Source organism: Tenrec ecaudatus, chromosome 11 (genome assembly GCF_050624435.1).
Source record: "Tenrec ecaudatus isolate mTenEca1 chromosome 11, mTenEca1.hap1, whole genome shotgun sequence".
In the NCBI taxonomy this organism is placed as follows: Eukaryota; Metazoa; Chordata; class Mammalia; order Afrosoricida; family Tenrecidae; genus Tenrec; species Tenrec ecaudatus.
Genome location: NC_134540.1, coordinates 63,615,947 through 63,635,695, shown reverse-complemented (window position 1 = coordinate 63,635,695; position 19,749 = coordinate 63,615,947). Strand labels below are relative to the sequence as shown.

The 19,749-nt window shown below is 50.7% G+C and overlaps 1 pseudogene; it reads left to right on the top strand.

Annotated features, from left to right (window-relative positions):
* Window positions 1–5,381: 5,381 nt before the first annotated feature.
* Window positions 5,382–5,530, top strand: LOC142461841 (U1 spliceosomal RNA; annotated as a pseudogene).
* Window positions 5,531–19,749: the final 14,219 nt, after the last annotated feature.

The window sequence follows — 19,749 nt, the reverse complement described above, 5'->3', positions numbered from 1 at the left end:
CCAGCATCCCCATTTATTTTACAAGGGGGAAAAGGAAAGAAGGATTTCAGCACCGCCAAGAAAGAACTGGAAGGAAGCAGAGCGCATTGTAGGAACGAGGGTCCCTATACTGAGAACCTCCTAGATCCAGGAGAAACTCCAAGTCAAGGCACATGCAGCCCTCCCAGGAATGTTGGGCCCACAGATGTTGAAAGGAGTCAAGGGCTGTCTCCTAGAGCCAGCAGAGAGAACGGCTTTCCCTAGAACCGCGACCCTGAATTCAGACTTCTAGTCTCCTAAACCGCGGGGATAAATTTCTGGTTGTTGAAGCCACCCACTTGTGGTATTTCTGCTACAGCAGCACAGGATCACTACAGAAGATGAATTTTACAATCACACAGCATTACATTTCAAGTTAAGATCAAGTGATGCTAATAGTTGATAGGATATCATGATGAGAAAACTGGAGGTACCCCAGCTAGCTGTATAACCTTCAAGACTCCTTAACATCCCATCTCCTCAAAGGCAAATTCCATCTGTCTGTCTTCCTTTCTAGGAGCCTGGTAGCTGTAGTGGTTGGGCATTGGGCTTCAATCTGCAAGGTCCGCAGTTCGAAACCACCAGCTGGCTCCGATAGAGAAAGCCAGGGCTTTCTATTACTATAAACAGTTGGAGTCTCAGAAACAAGCAAAGGGCAGTCCTACCCTGTCCTATAGGGTTTCTCTGCATCGGCATCGACCCAATGGCAGTGAGTTTGCTTCCTCTGGTTTTGCCTTCTCCTCCGTCCCTGCTGTAAGGAATGGAGAGGGAAAGGGGGGGAGAGAACTGGACTAGGGGCCTATGGTGGGAAGGGTTTCTCTCCTGCCCAAGGAATCTTCAAAGCCGGAGAATGTTGCCTTCCTCACCTGTGGATCAAAACTTCAGCAGGAAGTGACCTTGTGTGGCTCAATCAAAGTCCCCTGGGTAATCTAGGTGACCTCTACAAAGACACACAGAGTGATAAGCCTGCTTGCCTCCCAGAGGGGAACAGGGGAGTGAGCGGCACAGGTGTGAGGGAGACTTGTTTTCCTTGATAGTCTTTGCCTTTACCCTCTTTCATCATATCATGTGACTGCAATAGCCAATTTTTTAAAGTGATTCCATTGGTTTGGGGAGTTGGGCAGAGCCAGGAGCTGGCTTTGCATAGGACAAGGGTTTGTGAAAGGACAGGAGAGTGGGCACAAGGGTTTGGAGTGCCCGGCAGGCCTGGTCTTCTGTGGCCACCCAGAGCTGGATCTTCCTGACCCTGTAAGCTTTCAGTGAGAAGGCGCACACCTTCCTGCAGGCCCACCACGGCTTCCCTGCCAGGCCCGAGAAGCTGAGCTGGGTGGGGGGAGTGGGGGGATGCAGTCAGCACAGGCCATGACTTCCAGACTGGGCTCTGTGTGTTCGCCTGCCTGCCTGCCTGCCAGCCTGAGCTTACCAACCTCTAGTGTTGCTTCAGCTCTAACAGCTGCTGGAGGGTGGGCATGAAGGGGTGTGTATGGCAACCCACAGACAGCACTGAGGGGCAAGAGCAGGCTCGAGGTAGAGTGAGACAGATGGGGAACTCCTCAGACAACCTCCAATCAACAGAGAAGCCAGCCATGGCTCTGCTGCTGGGTGAGGGCTGGAGGGCTCGGACCTGAAGCCTGCCAGAGGCCCCAGCAGCAATCTGGTGGCAGCCAGAGCCAGGCTGGGTCCAGGAGATGCTCTCAAATGAAATGCTGGGCTGGGAGCTGAAACCTCAGTGCTCTACTGCCTTCCCCATCGGTCTCGGTGCTCCCTAGAACACTCCGTCTTTCACGCGTGTGCTTACTCAGCATGTCTTATCCTGACTCCACAATCCTAGTCTGTCGGCCTCCTCCACAACTCCCCAACCCCCAGGCGTGACACCCTTTCGTCCTTCGATCTAAAATCCTGTCTGGTGACAGGATTGCAGCCTTCAGTAGGGATTCTAACTCCATACAAGGAAGATCCAGATCCCACGACGGGACCCACAAGTAACATCATGATCAATGGAGAAAAGGTTGAAGATGCCAAGCATTTGTCTTGCTTGGATCCATAGTCAATGCTCATGGAAGCAGCGGTTACGAGATCAAAAGATGGGTTTCATTAGGTAAATCTGCTGCATAAGACTTCTTTAGAGTATTGAAAAGCGAGGGTGTTACTTTGAGGAGTAAGGGGTGCCTGACCCAGCCATGGTATTTCCATTGCATCATAAGCACAGGAAAGTCGGACAGTGAGTAAGGAAGATGTAGAAGAATCGATGCGTGCACACTGTGATGCTGGAGGAGAGCATGGAAAGCACCATGGACCGCTAACAGGACGAACCGATGTATGGGAAGAAGTAACCCCAGAGGGCTCCTTCGAGGCAAGGATGGCAAGAGTTCGTCTTATCTGCTTTGGACATATTGTCAGGAGCGACCAGTCCTTGGAGAAGGACATCGTGTTTGGTTAGTGGAAGGGTGGTGGAAAAGAAGAAGGCTCTTGACACGATGGATTGACCCAGTGGCTGCATCAATGGGCTCAGGCATAAGAACAATTCAGAGGATGGCCCAGGACCATGCAGTGTTTCATTCTGTTGTGCACAGAGTCGCTATGGGTCAGAACCAATTCGATAGCATCTAATAACAAAACCAACAAGTGACAGGCAAAGGGGCCCTGGGGACATAGTGGCTTACACCATGGGCTGCAAACTGCAAGGTGAGCAGTTTGAATCCACCAGCCCTTCCTTGGGAGAAGGAGGAGGCTTTCCACTCCCGTGCAGTGTTACCATCTCCAAAACCCACAGGGGCCATTCTCTGTCTTGTGGGGTTGCTCTGAGATGGGTTGGACCTGGAGGCAGGGAGTTTGGCATTTGGATTTTGCAGTGAATGACAGGTGTAATCACAACTGGTGGGTAAGACTGAGGTTTGGGAAAGAAGCATGAGGAAATAGGAAGATTCAGTGTGCGTGACTCCGGATTCTGCCAATTAAACTCTCTGGGCCTCAGCTTTTCTCCCTAGGGTCTCCCTCTGCCACCGCATTGTCACTCAAATGACTTGTCCCACTAATGAATCATGAAGGCAAATTGTGAAATGGGGCCTACATATTATGTGACCTGCTATCAGGACACGGTGAGCTGGTTTTCTCGAGCCGTTGGTATGCGAATGCTGACGGGAAGCTGCCCTGAGCTAAGGATAGCTTGAGGTTGGTAGAGTCCTGGAGGAAAGACGACCCTGCTAGTGGGACGTAGGGTTGGGAGACAGAGCCTGAAAGCTAAGGGGCTCCAGGAGAGGTCCCTGGGAAGCACATTTCTGCGTGCCAGCCATGCTCAGTGCCACCGGCAGCCCCATGCCAGCCCCTTCCCTGGGCGGCCCCCACTCTGTTCCTGGAAGGACTGGAGTCGGACACCTGAGAGGCCTAATGCAAAGGGGAAGGAGTGGGTATGTTTGCCAGGACAGAGCTGGGGGTGAGATGATCCCAGGACCCAGGACAGGCTGACCTCCCCACTGCTGGTCTTGCGCTAGATGATCCATGCACCCAGGACAGGCTGAGCTGCCCACTGCTGGTCTAGAACTAGATATTCCAAGCACCCAGGATAGGCTGAGCTGCCCACTGCTGGCCTAGAACTAGATGTTCCAAGCACCCAGGTCTGGCTGAGCTGCCCACTGCTGGCCTAGAACTAGATGTTCCAAGCACCCAGGTCTGGCTGAGCTGCCCACGGCTTGCCTAGAACTAGATGTTCCAAACACTCAGATGGGGCTGAGCTGCCCACGGCTTGCCTAGAACTAGATGTTCCAAGCACCCAGGTCGGGCTGAGCGGCCCACTGCTGGCCTAGAACTAGATGTTCCAAACACCCAGGTCAGGCTGAGCTGCCCACAGCTTGCCTAGAACTAGATGTTCCAAGCACCCAGGTCGGGCTGAGTGACCCGCTGCCGGCCTTGCATCATGGATGACTGGCTGCAGACCCTGGGAAGCCGGGATGAGCTCCCAGGAGCCTGTGCTTCCCTTCCTGCTCTTACGCAAAGGGTGGGCAGGGGGACAAACAAGCTGGGCTCCCCAGCCCTCCATTTCCAGGCCACCCAGCTGCCCTAGCTTCCAGGTTCCCAGGCAGCAAAGGCCTGTGTATTCAGGGCCCAGGGAGTTACTCAGCCTGCCCAAGGTCTCCCTGCCAGAACTTTTCCTAGAGTTGGCGGCAGCTTCCAGGTAGATTTGGGGAGTTAAGGGATATTTCCCCACAGACTCCTAACATCACTGATTTTAAAAAGATCCCCCAAGAGCAGTAGCCGATGTGAGGGCAGGAAGAGTATGAGGGAGACAACCCCCCCGCCCCCAAACAATGGTAGTCTTTTCTATTTCTGTTTAGTTTTGCTTCCCCCAAGACATTTTATGATGAATTAGGTGGAGGTTCACATATCAGATCATCATTTTTACATTAAACAACTTCTTAAACCTCCCCATGGCTTGCCCTCTTCCATCCCCGTCCCCCTCTCCTAAACGACCATCTTCCATGTGACCTGAGTTAACACCGGCCACCTTCTCACCCAGATGGGGTCCGCAGGCTTGAGGCAGAAGAGCCCATCCTGTCCTTCCCAACAACTGAAAGATTATTTGTACCAACAAATGAAATCACCACGATCTTAATAGCATTCTTTAAACAGGTGATAAATGAAACTATGGTCCTTTTACTTTCATTGCCAAACGTGTGTTAGAGCAACACTCATGTCAGAAGCAAAAGAGCCACACATGGCTCTGGGGCCCCAGCTATGGTTGTGCCTGCGCAAAACTGTGCACAGTCCCTGCCCCAGGTAGACTCTCCTCCCCTTGGCCTTCATCTCCTCCAGCTAATGCCAGGCAACCCAGCAAGATTGCCCACCTCCCAGCTCAGATGTTCTGGGACTGATGCTCTTCAGCCGGGACCTCCGTCTCCCTCCGCTCCATAGGGTTTTGTGTGTTCGCCCCTTATCCCTGATTTCTATCTTTCTAACCTCAAAGACGAAGGAGCCCTGGTGGCACTGTCTGGTAAATGTTGAACAGCCAAGTGCACGGTGGACGGGACAAACGCACCATCTCTCTGAGGGAGAAAGATTGCAGCCCAGGAAACGCTCCCCGGGCGCTGTGAGTCCGAATGGGCTCCACGGCAGTGGCTCTGAGCCTGTAGGACTGGCCCGCTCCACTGAGTATCTCAGGGCACCCAGAAGGCTCTATAAAGCCACAGGACACTTTCAGAAACGGCATCCCCTGACTTACCCTTTAATCCACAGTGCACAGCCACGGGGATATTTTCCCCAAAGGGCAGCAGGAGAGGTCCTGGGAAGAGGACAAGCCTTGTATGGCTGAGGGATTTAAGGCTGGTGGGTCGGGAGGACCAGCCTGTACAACGGAATGGGTCCAATGGGGCAGTGTAATTGATCACGAAGGTGGTTTTCCCACGGCGAGGCTCACCCATTGCACGCCGAGTGTGCTGACCCCTGCGAGTTCCCCAAATGTGGGAAAATCGACTGCATCATTTGTGGTAGTGGGGGACTGCATTCATGCTCTCCCTGATAAAAAATAAAATAAAGAGACAACACACAAGATAAAGCATGCAAGACTCACTTCCGCCATGGCTTCAGGAGCCAAGTCCCAGCAGAGAGAGAGCGAAATGTATTCTCCTGAGTTTACCTAATCCTGGGCAAGCCAGCCACAGTAAGCACATAGGTAACAGGAAGGGGTTGTAATGGAGACATCCAGGTAAGAGGAGGGGGACCAGCTCGGGAAGGGAAGACACTGGAGGCATACAGGTGACAGGAAGGCAGATTCATAACAAGATGGGTGGGCCCTACAGTCAAGATGGCAGCCTAACTTTGGTCCTCTCAGAGTTGGCCTGGCCTTAGATTTCCTTGAGCACTCCTCCAGGGGAACAATCCTTATGAGAAGAGAGTGGGCTATCCTTAGGGTTAGATCATCCGCCTGCTTTTGATGGCAGACAGTCTTTAAGCAGTTGACCTTCAAGAGTATAATGAGTGACCGACTGTGTGTTTGCAAGCAGCACCTTAAAACTGACATTACTGTGGCGGACACTGAGGGGAATGACTTTTCCTTCGGAGAACGGGACTAGGACGCATCTCCAACTTACACACATGAAGGTTACCTCCACGGGAGCCCCGGCTTCCCAGACTCCTTGTGGTACGAATGGCGAGAGTTTGTCCACATATACTCTCTTCCCATTCTGTTTCCCACAGTGGGGCTAGGGGGCAAGATGGAGGTGTGAGGGAGGGACTGGGCTGTGAGCAAGGCCCAATCCCAGTCCCTGGGCTCTAGCCTCCAGGTCTTGGGAGTCTTAGACTATGGCAGCTGAAAGGACCTTAGAGGTTACCTGAACAAAAGTATCATTTAATTTCAAAAAGGTAGGGCAGGGGGATTGCTAATTTCATATTAAAAAATGGAACCATTTGCTTCAGGAAAAGCTCACTCCACGGTTGTGTTTTTCTGCTCTTTGTCATCCTTTGGGTCCTGAGCCCCAAAGGTGGAAACTGCTGTCCAGAGTCCTGTTGTTTCCCTACCCTGTCTCTCCTCTGCCCACCAGTAAGCCACATTTCTGGCCATTGGGTTTATGACGACTCACAGAGACCCGATAGAACCTAGTAAAACTGCCCCTGTGGGTTCTGAGACTTAACTCTTCACAGGAGTAGAAAGCCCCATCTCTCTCCCACCACAGCCAGATTTACAAAATAAAGAGGTTGTCTAGGAGACTATAGATGAAAAGTACTTTTCTTATATGATCCTTGGGATAGGCCTTCCTGACCACACAGTCAGTGGTTCATACCCACCAGCCTCTCAAATTTCTAGCCTCAGAGATCCTGTATAGGTCGCCATCCGTCAGAATTGACCCAATGACAGGGAGTGAGCGAGGCTCACCCTGGAGGTGGCTAACAGACGAGAGTGTCTAATCAGCCAGATCTGTGGAAGGTATGTGGCAAGCCTGCCTGAGCATGTCCAACAGGGCCATTTCTCGACATCATGTGCTCACTCGCTGTCCTTCTGTCACACTTGGCTAATTTTTACAATACGTCAGACCTTTTTTTTTTTTACAGCCAGTTTATTTTATTGTCCCTAACGACTCAGGCCTTGACTGCATACTTGTGCAGGGGGGACAGCCGCTCCTTCCGGGCCTTCGTCCTGGTCCTCAGGCGCCTGGAGCTTGCGGAGCCGCGATTTCTGGGGCCGCAGCTCCAGGGCTCGTCCGTGTTACCCTTGTAGAACTGCCTGAGGTTCTCCTTCTGCGTCTGGTTAAGGACGGTGAGAACTCGAGCCATGGATTTGCGGACAACTTGGATTTGGGCGAGCTGGGACACCGCGCCACCTGTCACTTTGACAACGCGCAGCTGCGGCAACTCCACCCACTTCAGACCTTTTCATGACGCTAGTTGATAGACAAGGGTTCTCAACCTGTGGGACGCGACCCCTGTGGGGGTGTCGAATGACCCTTTCACAGGGGTCACCTGATTCCTAACAGTAGCAAATGTAATAATGTAAATAATGTTCTGGTTGGTGGGGGGGGGGTCACCACAACATGAGGAACTGTATTAAAGGGTAGCTTGAAAACCACTGTGATAAACTATAACCCCAAAGTCATTAAGCCCACTGCCATCAATTCTGACCACATATAAGATTTCTAAATCGAAATCGCTGGCGGCAGAGCCGCTGGTGGGTTTGAAGGGCAAACCTTTCGATTGGTAGTCCAACACTTACCCAACAGTGGACCAGGGCCCCTTTAATAGACTACATTCACAAACACACTGCCGCCAGTGGATTCCACTCTACAGGGCAGAGGAGAGCCCCTGTGGCAGAGCCGAGGATAACTCATTGCAGAGGGAGTAGAAAGCCTCACCTGTCTCCCGTAGACCAGCTGGGTGGTGCCCAACGCATAACCCACTATGCTGCCAGGACTCTGATTAACAGGTTATAATTGTATGAACATACGGGTTTTTTTTAAGTCATTTTATTTGTGCATATGTTGCCATCATCATTTTCAAAACATTTTTTCTACTTGAACCCTTGGTATCAGCTCATTTCGCTCCTCTCCCACCCTCCTTTCCTCCTGAACCCTTGATAATTCTTTTTTCATGTCTTATACTGACTGCTGTCTCCCTTCACCCACTTTTCTGTTGTCCGTCCCCCTGGGAGGGGGTCATATGTAGTTCATTGTGATTGCTTCCCCCTTTCTCCCCCCCCCCTCCACCTTCCTCTTACCCTCCTGGTTTGCTACTCTCATTATTGGTCCTGAAGGGTATATCTGTCCTGGGTTCCCTGTGTTGCCAGCTCTTTTTTAAAAAATCATTTTATTGGGGGCTCATACAACTCTTATCACAATCCATCCATCCATCCATCCATCCATCCATCATGCCAAACACATTTGTACATTTGTTGCCATCATCATTCTCAAAACATTTTCTTTCTACTTGAGCCCTTGATATCAGCTCCTCATTTTTCCCCTCCCTCCCCACTCTTCCCACCCTCACGAACCCTTGATAATTTATAATTTTTTTCAGGTCTTACACTGTCCAATGTCTCCATTCACCCACTTTTCTGTTGTCCATCCCCCAGGGAGGGGGTTATATGTAGATCACTGTGATCGGTTCTCCCTTTCTACCCCATCTTCCTCTTACCCTCCTGGTGTCGCTACTCTCTTTATTGCTCTTAAAGGGCATATCTGTTCTGGATTCCCTGTGCGGTGACCTCTTATCTGTACCAGTGTACATGCTATGGTCTAGCCAGATTTTTAAGGTAGAATTAGGGCCGTGATAGTGTGGGGAGGAAGCATTAAAAACTAGAGGAAAGTTGTATGTTTTATCATTGCTACACTGCACCCTGACTGGCTCATCTCTTCCCTGTGACCTTTCTGTAAGGGGATTTCCAATTGTCTACAAAAGGGCTTTGGGTCTCCACTCTGCACTCTCCCTCATTCATATTAATATGACTTTTTGTTCTGGGTCTTTGATGCCTGATGCCTGATCCCTTCAACACCTCGTGATCACACAAGCTGTCATGCTTCTTCTATGTGGGCTTTGTTGCTTCTCAGCTAGATGGCTGCTTGTTTATCTTCAGGCTTTTAATACTCCAGATGCTAGATATTTTGATAGCCGGGCACCATCAGCTTTCTTCACCACATTTGCTCATGCACCCATTTTTACTTCTGTCATCCTATTAGGAAGGTGAGCATCACAGAATGCCGGGTTATTAGAACAGTGTTTTTGTGTTGAGGGAGTACTTGAGTAGAGGCCCAATGTCTGTCTGCTATCTTAATACTTACCATATAAATATATGTACATAGATCTGTTTCCCTATCATATATAAATATATTTACATATGTACATGCCTGTATTTAGAACTCTATAAAGATCCTTTGCCTCTTTGTTCTTTCCTCTATTTCCTTTCACTTGCCTCTTGTCCTACTATCATGTTTGGCCTTCATTCGGGTTTCAATAATTCCTCTTTACTACATTGCCCTTGATCAAGCCCCACAAGGCCTCCTACTCCCTCCTCGCCATTTACTTTAGATCACTTGTTTTGAATATTACTCTTATCTGCACTCCAAAACCAAAAAATTCAAGCAACTCTATTGCAATATCCATTGTCTTTTCTGTGGTCTGGAATAGAACCCACAAACTTTGTGAGGTACACCTGTACATTTTCCTGTTTTTTCATATAAGTGGATTCATACAATATTTGCTCTTTTGTGGTTGACGCATATCTGTCCAAATCATGTTTCCAAGATTCATCCATGTTGTAGTATATAGTAGATTTTGGCTTCCTTTTAGGGCTTACTAGTAATTGAAGAGCCCTGGTGGTGGAGTGGTTAAGCATTAGGCTGTTAATCACAGGCCAGCAGTTCGATACCACCATCTACTCCTCTGAAGATAAATGCCCAAAGCTAAGAACAATGAGTAGATATTTTTGAGCTTTGCTGTTCTAGTGTAAAGTTTGAGCTTGGAGCTGTTCAACACCAAGGCATCACGGTACCTAGAAATGAATTTCTGGGCATATGCTAGATCTAGGAGACAGAGTTTCAGTCTTGGAAACACACGGGGACACGTCTACCCCGCCCTCTAGGGTCACCATGAATCAGAATTGACTCGACACCAGGGAGTTTGCGTTTGAGTTGGTGGTAGTTCTCTGTTCAACTCTTTGAAGAACCACCAAACTGTTTTTCATCGGCAGATATAAACCTTTTTACATTCCCACCAGCAATAGATCATGATTTCAATTTCTCCACATCCCTCTCCCAAAACGATTCTATTCCATTTTTATCATGAGCACATTGGAGACAATCTCGGGACCCCCCAGAAATGGCGACTGCAGCGCTGAGGGCTGTAGCTGATAGTAGCACAGGGGGGTGCGCAGGAGGAACTCGGCGCGGGGTGGGGCTGAGCTACTCCAGGCTGAGCCCTGCGCATTTGGAACGCAAGAGGGGGATTCTGGGAGCACAGTCCCTGTGGAGCAGAGCTGCTTTTCCAGTCTGCTGAGAAGGAGGCTGAGCCAGAGCGACCCTCCAACCGGCACAGAGGAGGACCGGGATGCTATTTTGATGCCGGTGAGAGTAAGCACTCAATAAGCATTTGTCGGAAGAATGGCTGCAATGTGTGGCTTGGCCTAGGGCAGGTCTAGAGCCAGCTGCCTCTGAATTCTGCTTCTACTACTAACAGCTCCCCGCCTCGGACAAGCCTCTTGGCCTCCCCAAACTGAAAGGGCACAAGTGCCTGGACTTGGAAGGAGTCTTCTTAACAAAGGCCAGAAGCCATATTCTCCTCTTATTTGCTTCAACCAAGAGGGCAATTTCTAGCTCACACAGCTGAGATGAACATGAGACCTGATTTTTAATGTTTCCTACTTTCTTTTCTAGCTTTCTTTTTTTAGGCTTGTATCATTTATTAGTATTATTTTAATAAATCGTTTTATTGGGGGCTCTTATAATAATCCATACATCAATTGTATCAAGTACATATGTGGCCATCATCATTAGACAGGTTCTATGCACATAGTGGTGGGAAGGTGGCTGCTTAAAGGTCAAACTTCAGGTTTGAAAGTAAGGCTTTCTCTAACTCTCTCTCTCTCACTCTCTCTCTCTCTCTCCCCATCACCATCTCATTCCGAATTAAGGCTCTGATTGGCCCTTTGTGGTCATGTGCCTGCCCTTCCACCAATTACTAGGCGGACATAGTTACAGATCTGTTCCTACTGTATTACCCAGAGAAGAGGGATGGGGAAGCCCGCTGGGCAAACAAAACCTTAATTACATATATAATGATATACATCCACACATGCATCTACACACAAATGGTTTCTTATTCCCACCAGAACTTAAAAATAATTTTTAAAAAGCCACCAAGCTCACTGCCACTGAGTCCATTCTGCCTCATAGCCACTACACACACAGGACAAGGCAGAACTGCCCCCATGGGTTTCTGAGAGAGTAACTTTTTTATGGGAGTAGAAAGCCTCCTCTAGAAAGCGGCCTGCGGTGAGCAACCCAACGCGTAACCACTGCACCATCAGGCCCCTAGAATTCTATGTTGTTAGCTTCATTTGAAAAGTGACCAGACCGACGTAGAGGTCCTGCAGGGAGTGCATGAGCCAGATGGCAGTTTAGGTGCTGCTGGCTCCAGGACGCAGAGAGACGTTTGCCTGAAGTCACCTTGCCTGCTCAGCAGTCAAAGCCTAACCCTAGGCTTGCACAGACCACGTTCACAGTCCAGGCACGTCTGATGCGGTGGCTTCTCTGTTTTCCTGGGCTGCCCACTTCCTCAGCAGCCCCGAAGCCTACAGGTGCTCCCAGGCCAACCAAGACTCGCACATTTCAAGGATCCAGTTCCTTCCCTGGCTAGTGGCTCCAATACTGGACAGTGCAGATAAAGTGTTTCCACCCTCCCAGAAAGCTTGATTGTGCAGGGAGAAACTGAACGTTCTCCTACAAAGGAAGCCTCGATGGAGAAATGTTACCAGCTTTAGGGGAAACCAGGGTAGAAGTGACCGATTCAATCTATCTCTCAGCAAGTCCTTCCACCAATATATCTCAAGCCCCGATTCCACCGAATTGAGCAGCTGTCTCACTCAGTGCCTTCAAGCCGGTTCCCACTCACAGAGCCCCTCCGCACAGCAGAGGGAAGTCCCCCACCCATGCCAGCCTCCTCACCATTCCCATGTGGGGGTCCACCCAGCCTCCTCGCCATTCCCATGTGGGGGTCCACCCAGCCTCCTCGCCATTCCCATGTGGGGGTCCACCCAGCCTCCTCGCCATTCCCATGTGGGGGTCCACCCAGCCTCCTCGCCATTCCCATGTGGGGGTCCACCCAGCCTCCTCACCATTCCCATGTAGGGGTCCACTGTGGCAGTCACTGTGCCCTGTGTCCTGTGAGGAGCTTCCTCTTTGTCGCTGCCCCTCTCCTTTACCAAGCCTGAAGCCTTTGACCAGGGACTGGTCTTTCCTGGCAGCGTGTCCAAATGACATGAGCCGAATCTCAGGATCCTTGCCACTAAGGAGCATCAGGCTGTACTGCTTCCAGGTCTGATTTGTGGGTTCTCTTGGCAGTCCACGGTCCTTTCAATATTCTTTGTCGGCGTCGTAATTCAAATGCATCGATTCTTCTTTGTTCTTCCTTTTTCAATGTCCAACTTTCACATGCACACGAGACGATTGAAAATACCATGGTTTGGGTCAGGTGCACCTTAGTGCTCAAAGTCACATCCGTGATCATTAACTCTTTGTGATAGTTAAGGTTTATTGGGCCAACCTGGCCAATAAACACATGTGAGATTAATTGAAGGGCGGAGAGATAAATGGCTTGGTGTGTAAGTCTGGTAAATTAGGGAAACAAATCCACAGAAACTCATATGTAGAGGAGAGAGTTTTAGATAAAGTGTAAGTGTACATTAAGAAAGCATCCCAACCCAGTGCTGTCCAAGCCCATAAGTCCAACATTAGCTCGTATGTCAGACACCAATCCACAAAGTCCTCCTTCATCTCACAAAACACACACAATGTTGCCGACTGCAGGAGGAAAGCCGACTTAGTGAATGTGTAAGCATCTCAGCGCTGGCAGGGGTCTCTGCATGGCTGCTCCAGCACCTAGGGCTACATCTGGAGAGGTCCACGTGGCTTCTCCTCAGGGATGTCTTGCAGGAAGTGAGCCTTGCCAGCTGAAGCAGGGAACTGGCTAAGGCAGCTGCACCCTGGTCCGACCATCAGAGAGCAAGAGACCCAAGAACTCTTCACTGAGCCATTTATCTCTTGCCCTTCAATTAATCCCACATGTGTTTATCAGCCGGTTGTCACAATAAACCTTAACTATTTCACTGAGTGAGTCTCGCCTTTCTAGTCAAGATACAACCTTGAGTCAATTCCACCTGAATTTTGAGAACTGTGGTAATCACATAATCTTAGGTCAACTTGAAGTTGTATAAAAATGTGGCGTTGATATCCAACCTATCAATCAGGTCACAGCCTGACGGTGCCTCCTTGTGGGCATGGCCTTCTCATAAGGAGGGGTCAAGGAACGGCCCTCTCTCTCTGTCTTCACCTTCCTGCTTGCTGACCCTGAGAGCTGCCCGAGCGCTGCCACGCTCCCCCCAGAATGTGGACTCTGCACCCCCAGGCCTGTGATTGTCCTGCATTCCGCATCAATCCATGTGGCTGCGTGAGCATGAAGAGGGACTGATGGACTAGCATCAAACTCGCAGACTCGAGTTGGATGGGCTGGGATGTGTTCTTGATATAAGAGTACTTCTTGATATCAAGCTCTTTCTTACATATATAAGCGTGTCACTGGATTTGTTTCTGTCATCCCGGCTGAACAGAAAAACATCTCAAGAACAAGCTTGATGCAGTGAACACCAATGACAGGAGACCTGATGAGCTGCGGGAGGTAGCTAGAATATTATACATGCAGAATGCAAAAAAATAAAGAAAAAAAAGATCGAGGTGGAAGTCAAAAGAGACTCTGAAATCTGTTCTTAATCACAGAGGAAATATGGCAAATGGAATACATGAGGAAGCAAAAGAGCTGAACAGAAAAGTTCCAGGAGCAGCTCGAGGAGACGAAGTCAACTATTCAAATATTATGATGTTCAAAGACCTGGAGTTAAAAATCAAAACAAAGGAAGCACATGCCCAGCAGATCTTAAACCGACAGAACAAAAGAAAAACTCCGGCCTCAGGTTGCAATATTGAAAAATTCTGTGGGCAAATAGGAGCCCTGGTGACATAGTAATGACACCTTGGGCTGCTACCTGCAAGGTCAGCAGTTCAAAACCACTAGCCACTGCAGGAGAATGAAGAGGCTTTCTATTCCCGCAAAGTTACACTCTGAAACCCACAGGGGCAGCGCTACCTTGTCTATAGCAGCGGTTCTCAACCTGTGGGTCACGACCCCTTTCCTAGGGAATCACCTGATTCATAACAGTAGCAAAATTATAGTTATGAAGTAGCAACAAAAATAATGTTATGGTTTGGGGTCACAACACGAGGAACTGTATGAAAGGGTCTCGGCATTTGGAAGGTTGGAACCACTGCTTAGTGGGTGCTGTGTTTCTGAATCGACTCGATGGCAGTGAGATGGACAAGAAATTGAATGATTCGGAAAGTATCCAAAGAAGATGGAAAGAACACACAGAATCACAGTGCCAAAGAGAGCTAGTAGACAGCCAGTCGTTTCAAGAGCAGCATATGATCAAGAACCAATGGTACTGAAGGAAGCCTTTCAAGCTGTACTGAAGACATTCGTCAAAAACAAGGCTCCGGAACCCCAGGATCGATGACCCTAGAGAGCCAGCAAATAGAATAAGGATTCATGGAGTAAGTGGGGGGAGGGGGGACAGGGTAAAAGGGAGTTGATGTCAAAGAGTTCAAGAAGGAAGAGAATGTTTCTAAACTGATAATGGCAGCAATTGTGCATTACCGCTCGATGTGATTGAACTATGGGATGGTATATCTGTAGTAGCTCCCAATAGAATGGATTTAAAAAAAGGCTCCAGGAATTGATGGAATACTAATTGAGATACCGCAACAAGCTAACGGAGCACGGGATGCACTCACTGTCTGTGCCAGGAAATTTGGAAGACAACTCCTTGGGCAACGGACTAGAAGAGATCTATATGTATACTCATTCCAAAGAAAGGTGACCCAACAGAATGCGCAAATTGTTAATGTCCCATGCAAGTAAACTTTTGCTGGAGACCATTATGCTGCCGCCACAGGTGCCACAATACATTGATGGGAAATTGCCAACAGTCTGGGCCTGATTCAGAAGAGGACATGGAACAAGGGCTATCGTAGCTGGTATCAGATGGTTCTTGGCTGAAAGCAGAGGCTACCAGGAAGATGCTTACTTGTATCTTATTGACGGTGCCAAGGCATTTGACCGTGTGGAGCGTAACAAACTATGGATAACTTTGTGAAAAAATGGGAATTCTAGAACGCTTCCTTGTGCTCCTGTGGAACTTGTATTTGGATCGAGAGACAGTTGTGGGAACAGAACCAGGGTTTAACATCAGGAATCACGTGTGCCCGTGCTGTATCCTCTCACATACTTATTCAATCTGAATGCTGAGGAAACCAGCAGAGAAGCTGCATTACAGGAAGAAAGTATGGCATCGATGGCAGGAAGGCTTGCTAACAACATGGGCTACGCAGATGACGCAGTCTTGCTGAAATTGAGGACGTCAAGCACTTGCTGATGAAGAGCAAGAATTACAACTCACTGTAAAGAAAACAAAAAGTCTTACTAGACTGATAGATAACACCATGATAAATGGAGAAAACGTCGAAGTTGTCGAGGATTGTGTCTTGCTTGGATCCGCAATCAATGCTCAGGAAAGCAGCAGTCAAGAGATCGAACGACAGCGTTGTATTGGGTCCATCTGCTAAAGAAGACCTCTTTCAAGTGTGGAAAAGCCACGATGTTACTTTGAGGACCAAGGTGCACCTTACCCAAGTCACGGTATTTTCCACTGCCGCGGCTGCATGTGAAAGTTGGACATCGAATAAGGCAGATCAAAGAAGAATTAATACATTTGAATTACGGTGCTGGTGCAGAATATTGAGAGGACTGCTGGGACTGCCAAAAGGACAAACGAATTTGTCTTGGAAGAAGTACTCCTGAGAGGCAAAGATGTCGTTTCGTCTACTTTGGATGTGCCAGGCGAGGCCAGTCCCCGGAGGACACCATGCTTGGTAAAATGGACCGGCAGCAGAAAGGAGGAAGGCCCCTGGGGAGACGACTGGCACAGTGGCTGTCACAATGGGCTCCAATTGACTTGATGGCAGTCAGTGTGCTCTTAGGGGAGGGTCAAGGCAGCCTGTTTGAGCTGCTCCACTGAGAGGGGGAGGGGGAGGAAGAGGAGGAGGAAGAACTGGAACAACGCTGAGCTTGTTCCAGACCAATTTTCACCATTGACAACCAGGAAGGTAAGCTTGTCGTTTGCACATGGTAACAATGAATTCAGCATGTAACGGTTTAACCAGCTTGACTGGTATTTTTTTCTGCTGGTATTGTAAGGTTTCTGGATCCGGCTGCCTCAGTTCTTGCTTTTTGCGACCCAAGTAACTGATGAGGAAAAGGGCAGCTGCAGGCATTACGGGCTCCAAAGTAGGCGCTGTTGCAGGAAAGCCTACAGGGCTGTCCTGGAGCCTGGCAGGGGGTCATGGCTGAACTCAAAAAAACATGTGGGGTACAAAACCATGCTGTGGACAGGAAAGCCCAGGGGCCAAGAGAGGGGCCTGAGAAGGAGATCACCCCCCACCCCACCCCACCCCCGCCCCAGTCCAAGTGGCACATTTGAAAAAGCAGAGCAGAGGGGCTCTGCCCTCCTGTGGCAGACTTTGCTCCCCTCAGGCTGGGCAGGCTGGTTGAAGGTATTGGGGGACCTTCTTGGCTGCATTTAAGGCCACCTGTGTGATGTCATATTGCTGGCGCCTTAGGTGGCTGCGCCCAGGTTGGCTTCCACGCAGGCCTGAGGGGGTGGGAAGGGGCGCTTGTGTTTGAGCGTGCTCAGTTCTGGATTTTCCCATAGGTGTCTAATGGGTGCCTGATTTAGTTCCAACCCCATTATTGTGGCATGGATAACTAATTGTTATTTGGCGCGGGCATTGGTCCCTGACCTCGCAACCGGTCTGATCACGGCTGGCAGGCGGAGGGCAGGGTGTATTCAATGCTCACCACAGGCGTCATTTCCCATAGGGAACGCCCTGACAGTCGCAGACACCAGCACAGGCCGCAAGGCTGTGCTGCTAGATAAACCGGTGGCTGCCTGGAACCAGCCCCAGGGCCTTTGTGGTCAGAGTGCACGGGTCCTGCTGGGGCCGCAAGCTTGCAGATCCCGTGGGGAGTTGGGGGGGCGGGGAGGGGCCGCTAAACTGGTCTGCCTCTGGGGCCTAGAGGCCCACCGGCTACAGCCAGGAAGCCTGGCTGGGGGAGGTGTGTGCAAGGCCCCCGCCGCCCTCCCCGGGGTGAGGCAGGAGGTCTTGGAGCCTCTGACGCACCCCCCACCCCACACACACCTTCTACTAAAACCTCCCCAGTGTTCCTCCCCATCCCCCACCCCAGCAGCCTCTGCCAGTGCCCAGAGCCGGCACGACACTCCTGCTGAGCCATTGAAAGTGGCCCTGTTGCCCCGAATAATTAGCCCCGTTTATTTAGGGGAGAGGTCCTGGAGGGCTGCCCTGAGAGCCAGGCACGGGAACCCCTCCCTTAAGCCGCTTAGCCACCCGATGACGGGAAGTTCGCGTCACCTGCACCAGGGAGGAGGAAATTGCCCGGGTAATTGGCGAGCGCTTGCAGCGAGGCAGGCAGGACTTCCACCCCCTCCGGGCACACACACATCGCCCACCCCGCCTGGCAATTACTTTGCCGTGGTCTCAGGGGCCTGCCACCCACCCGCCGTCTCCCCGGAACTCCGCAGGACCCAGGCCACTGGGCCTGGCAGGGCGGGGAGCGGAGCAGCCCTGCGCGGGCCTGGCCTCCGTGTCAGCTGCGCCAAGCCATCCTTTGTTCCTCTCTCGTGGCTTCTGCGGAGTCATGGTCACGTGCGCTTCCGGCACGGGGTGCAGTTGCGGGCGCCGCGCCAGGCTCTGAGCCGCCCGGTCGGCCCAGCAGGCTTGCCGGGCCTGCTGGTCAGCGCGACCTGGCAGGCATCTGTCCCTGGCTGCCTGAACCTGGAGCTTCTCCGGCGCCCCACTGCCCCCAGGCCTGGCTTCTCGCAACGCTAGCGTGTTGTGGCACCACCAGCTCTTGGTTCTACCACGGGCGTCCACTCCCTAGTTGTTTCTAACGGGGTCCCCCGAGTCCACTTCTTGTATGAGACCTGAAATTCTGAGCAGTCCCTTGACACAAGGCTACCGATGACAGTGAGAGCCCAGAGCCCCTAATTAGGAGAGCCGCCCCTGAATTCCTTCCTTCCATTCACCAGGGATGGAGACAGTCTTGCCCCCAAAAGGGATGCCACCCCAAGGGGCTAACCTCCACCCTTCTCCAGCCAGTGCAGAGAAGGGGTGGGGGTCTCTCTCAGGGACTTGCCTCTGTGTGTTCTTGATGGAGCGCACCTTCCTGGACTCAGTACAGCGGTCCCAGGGTCAGGAGCCCTGCCCTCATCAGTCTGTCCTCACTGAACTTGCATGGCAAGCCCAGAACCAGGGCTCCTCAGACTTTGTAAACAGGGGCCAGTTCACTGTCCCTCAGACCGTTGGAGGGCCGGACTATAGTTTGTTTAAAAAAACTATGAACAAATTCCTATGCACACGGGACAAGTTGGCTGCTAAGCAGGACAGGCAGCAGCGGCAAAAACAGCCGGAGGGCGGGATAAATGTCCTCGGCCTATAGTTTGAGGACCCCTGCGGCCTGAACCAATCTTGTAAACTCTTCTGTCTAGCATAACATGTGATGTCCCAATCATGGTCCTCTACCCATCACCTCTAACGATGTAGTGACAGCACTAATCAGGAATTGGTGACTTTCCATCGTTCCTGATCTTATTTAACTATTGTCCTGACTGGGAATCTGCCCACCTGCTAATGGCCTCCCTTGTCTGGATGATCTGTCTGTGTCCATCTGTTTAAGACTCAATAAATGCTCTCCTTAAACTGTATTTGAGATTGGGGTCTCTTTTGTACCCTAAAACAACTCTTTCCACAAAATTAAGCTCATCTCTCCCCGCCCTCCACCACCACCACACCCTTGTCTTCAGAACCATAACTAGATGTTGGACAAATGATTAATTGATGCCATCGGCTCTGAGCTGCCCTCCCAGCCCCTAACCGCCCACCCATGCCTGCCTGCCTTCCTCAGCACACATGCTCATCGGCACAGAGGATCAAGGGTAAAAGCCCTCGTGGCAGGGTCCGGAAACTGAGCTGGCCCTTCCTGTCCTGGACTGGCCCTAGGAAGTTCCATCCTCAAGCGCCAGCTGCACCCAGAGATGCTTCAGAGCCGTGGGGCCTTGTTGAAACCACGGTTTGACTCAGCAGATTCAACAACTGTTTATTGGACGCATTAGTCATGCAGAGTGACCAAGTTCAGCTAGGCCCCCAAGAGAATGGGGATGGATTTTCCTTGCTGTTTGAGCAGGGCCTGTGCAATCCCTATGCAATTCAGCCTGCCTAAGGACGGCGACTTCTCTAGGCCACCGCCATCCCTTCACCCAGAGCAGTTTGGGAGGCGCTAGTAGCCCAGACGGACAAGCCATTTTCGGAAGCAGAGAATGGCATCCTGCCTTGCAGATGCACCAAGGAGACT